Source organism: Balaenoptera ricei, chromosome 16 (genome assembly GCF_028023285.1).
Source record: "Balaenoptera ricei isolate mBalRic1 chromosome 16, mBalRic1.hap2, whole genome shotgun sequence".
NCBI lineage: Eukaryota > Metazoa > Chordata > Mammalia > Artiodactyla > Balaenopteridae > Balaenoptera > Balaenoptera ricei.
The window spans coordinates 118,578,014-118,582,500 of NC_082654.1; the positions used below are offsets into that span (position 1 = coordinate 118,578,014).

Consider the following 4,487-nt stretch of genomic DNA (forward strand, 5'->3'; position numbering starts at 1 on the left):
GCCCCTGCTCACTGCAACTAGAGAAAGTCCACGCGCAGCAACGAAGACCCAACACAGCCATAAATAAATAAATAAATAAAAAAGATTGTCAGACTTTTACAATTTTGCTAATCTAATTAGTCCGAAACAATATTTCACTGAAGTTTTAGTTTTCTTTCCTTGAGACTGAGGGTCTTTCTGTATATTATTGACCATCCAGGTTTTCCTTTGGTAAATTGCTTGCTTGCCTTTTAGAAATAAAACTGTCTTTATTTGCATACAACGTGATCATCAACATAGATAATCCTATGGAATCTACAAAAAAAGCTAGAACTAATAAATGAGTTTTACAAGACTACAGAATATAATATCAGTATGAAAAATATATTGCGTTTCTGCATACTAGCAACCATTATTCAGAAAAATTTGTTGGTTCCTTAAAAAGGGAAATATACCACAAAGTATGACCGAGCCATTCCACCTCTAACTACCTAAGAGGTATAAAATTGCTTGCCTTTGTTTTTTTTTTTTTTCTGCAAAAAAGCTTTATTGTTTCCACTTGGTCCAAGGCTTGGGAGAGGGCTCCAGGGTGGTTAAAAAGCTGCCTACTGGCTGCAGAGAAGGGCTTCAGGCAGAAGCCCTAACGCCGGAGGGCTCCTCAGAGGTCGCTGGGCTTTGGTCGGCTCCTACTGGTACTTGAGGGTGAGCCTTCCGAAGAGATAATCGCCCAGCCCAGCCTGCGATGGTTGGTCAGGTGGTCGCCCACGTTCTTGATGAGTTTCACCTGCTCGTCTAGGACGCGGGCTCTCCTGGAAGTCACACAGGTGACAGTCTGCATCGGCACAAGCCGGGGCATGCAGGTCCAAAATGGCCTGGCTCAGGTTCTTCTCCACGAGCATGGCGGCTTCCATAGCGTCCTGGGTTTTACCCCACTCATCTTGGGGCGCCTTCTGCGCGTCCGGAAGAGGGCACAGCCACTGCGCTGGTTTTGCATTTTCAAGAGACACTGGGAGCCTTCCCGCTTCTCGTTGGCCGATTTGCGGAAAAAGTGGCCCATGCCCTCCAGAGCCACATCCTTGCGGTGGAAATAGAAGCTCTGAGAGAGGTAAGTGTAGGAGGTCCGCAGATGCAGGTTGACCAGGCGGTGGACAATGGCCTCCACCTCGGTGGAATCATTCTGACCAATTTGGGAGCTCACGGTTGGTTGGTAATAAGGAGTTAAGCTCAAAAAAGGGTGTTGGCTGGTCCCGAGGCCGAGGATCCTGAACTGCTGATTCTGAGGGTTGCGACTGGGAAAAACGTTGGAGGGTGGTCGGAGGCTGGGGCGAGGGGCGTCCCTGGGTCTGTGGCCTCCAAATGCCGTTGCAGCAAGAGAGATCCATGGGACCACGGAGCGTACTGCTTGTTTGCCTGTTTTTTGATTGTTTGGTTCTTAATGATTTATAGGAGTTACTTATGTTCTACATACTAATTCTTTGTTGGTTATACGTGTGGTAAATACCTTCTCCCATTCCTTGTCCTGTCTTGCCATTTTTTTTCAATAGTATGTTCTCATGGACAGACGTTTCTAATTTTAATGTAGTTTTCACAAAGTTTTAATGTTTCCCTGAGTTTCACGGAACATTGCCGATCAGATGAGGGCCACCAGATGTGACCAGCCTACCTGTATTGACAAAATTCTGCAACCCACATCCCCTCGACAGAGCATGTGTAGAAGGCAGCTTGCAGCTGGCTAGTCCGGAACCCTATGTCAGCATTTCCCGTTAGAGTACACGGACTCCCGAGAGGAAGTCTAAGGCTCTATTTGCTGCAGATCCTTCCTACCTGGGAGCATGGAGGGGGCCTGGCCGCACTGGGGGCACCTCCCAGGCTTTTCTAGCCCAACTGTATCTCACACTCAGCTGAACGCAAGCCTATAATGGGAACGTGTTTTTGTTTGTGTTTTTTTTTTTAATTTGTACTGAGCCTGGCTTGGAAAGTGTATTGAACAGGGTGAGTCCCTGAGACATAGCCAGCTATGTTCAATGTGACCAACTGGCAACCAAGAGCCATGCTGGGTTGGAGCAGAGAACGTAGGCAGTGTGCAGCTGGGGCCTCGCGCTGCCACAGGAAGCAGATAAATCTTAAGCACGACTACACAGCAGGCCGAGGAGAGGGGGCCCAGGACCAGCCTGGCGCCTGCATGCAGCTCAGGCCCGCACATCCGTCTCTCCACTGGTGACGGCAGCCTGTAGCACAGGCCCACTGTGAGGCCTGACTGCTCCGGACAAAGGTCAGGAGCTCTTATAACATGTGCATTTTAGGCTAGTTGTTACTTGCACATGATATTTTAAAAATTCAAACAGTGTAACGAAAAGTACACAAAGTCCTGCTTCTTTCTTGTTCTCATCTTCTGGGTTCCCACCTCTCATTCCCCCCCTGATATTTTCTTTATGCAAGTAAATATGAATGTATATTGTTATTCCTCTCTGTTTTTACCCAAAAATAGCACATACAGACAGATTTTTTTTTTTTTTTTAAAAAACCATCTTAAGATGGTTTTTAAAGGCACAGGCTTTTTATTTTTTTTTAAAGATTTATTGATTGATTGATTACTATGTTGGGTCTTCGTTTCTGTGCTAGGGCTTTCTCTAGTTGCAGCAAGCGGGGGCCACTCTTCATCGCGGTGCGCGGGCCTCTCACTATCGCGGCCTCTCCTGTTGCGGAGCACAGGCTCCAGACGCGCAGGCTCAGTAGTTGTGGCTCACGGGCCTAGTTGCTCTGCGGCATGTGGGATCTTCCCAGACCAGGGCTCGAACCCGTGTCCCCTGCATTGGCAGGCAGATTCTCAACCACTGCGCCACCAGGGAAGCCCCAGACAGATTTTTTTAAAACCACAGATCTAGGAAATATTTGATGAAGAATTTTAAAATCAGGTTTTATTTAATTAGATCTTTCCTATGAATGAACTGTGTCACTTTGATAATTTTTTCCTTATCTTTTTTTTTTTCGGGGCGGGGGGCTGATCTGCACGGCTTGCGGGATCTTAGTTCCCTGACCAGGGATTGAACCCGGGCCCCCTGCAGTGGAAGCGTGGTGTCATAACCACTGGACTGCCAGGGAATTCCCTCCTTATGGTTTGTAAATTTTCTTACAAAAGTCTGTGGTCACCCACCAGTCCAAGACAGATGTAAGTCAGGTATAAAAGGGTGATTTTTTTTCTTTTTAAATACTTCAGAATCAGAAAAAAAGTTGTGTGATGTGTTTATTAAAGAAAATTTGGAAAATAGAGAAAAGCACAAAGAAGAAAAAATTTAAGAGTAATTCTACTAGCAGAAATATTCCAGTGATAACCATTATGGTGTTTAGGATACAATATTTTATAATGGGTATATTGCATGTCCCAATAAAACACATATACAATTAACATATATATATATTTTTTAAAACTTTATTTATTTATTTATGGTTGTGTTGGGTCTTCGTTTCTGTGCGAGGCCTTTCTCTAATTGCGGCAAGCGGGGGCCACTCTTCATCGCGGTGCGCGGGCCTCTCACCATCGCGGCCTCTCTTGTTGCGGAGCACAGGCTCCAGACGCGCAGGCTCAGTAGTTGTGGCTCACGGGCCTAGTTGCTCCGCGGCATATGGGATCTTCCCAGACCAGGGCTCGAACCCGCATCCCCTGCGTTGGCAGGCAGACTCTCAACCACTGCACCACCAGGGAAGCCCCAATTAACATATATTTTGAACTGTAAAATGGAAAAACATTAATCAATGCTTGTTTATTTACCATAAAATCACAAGCATTCGATATTTCCAATTCATTGGTAACAATAATGTGATGTGTTGATGTATGCATTAGCTTGCTCTCTCTCTCTCTATATATATGTATATTTAAATTTTTTTCTATGTGTATATATATATATTCTCCATATGTGTTATTTTTAAAAGGAGTCTTAAATAGAGGCACATTGATTTTTTGCCTAGTGTAAAGAATTGCATCACCTCTCTATTCAGTTCAAGGCGTTTCAACATGTATTTATTCTCTAATTATAGTAGTAATTCCTTACATTTGTATACAGTACCACAGTTTGCAAAAGTCTTCTTTCCTCTTTTGAACAGCCCGTTGAGTGAGGTAATACTATTCTTATTGGCTGGATAAAGAAACTGAGGATCACAGAGGTTAAGAGTCTTGTCTAAGGCCATCTAGCTAGTTGGGTAGAAGACTTGTAGGTTTGGATTCCAAGTCTAGTTCTCATTCCACCAGACCATGGTGGGGACAGAAGAAAGAAGAAACACCTATGTTCCCAGACCTGTTTAGGTTTACAATGTAGTTGATGAGATGAGTCACAAAACCATTAGACACCCAGAGAAGAAAACACTTGGCCTAACAGAGGCAAATATGATCACCCTCATCAGGCCCTCTGCGTCATCCTTCATTTAGGCAGTTTCCATCACTCCTCACTGTTGCCTTACTTGGTCTTCTTCTGGCCTCTGTGGTACCCACTTAGACCTCAAAGGCCTTTGAA

At 44.9% G+C, this 4,487-nt stretch overlaps 1 pseudogene; it reads right to left on the reverse strand.

Annotated features, from left to right (window-relative positions):
• Positions 1–637: 637 nt before the first annotated feature.
• LOC132350483 (ferritin light chain-like) lies at positions 638–4,164 on the reverse strand (annotated as a pseudogene).
• Positions 4,165–4,487: the final 323 nt, after the last annotated feature.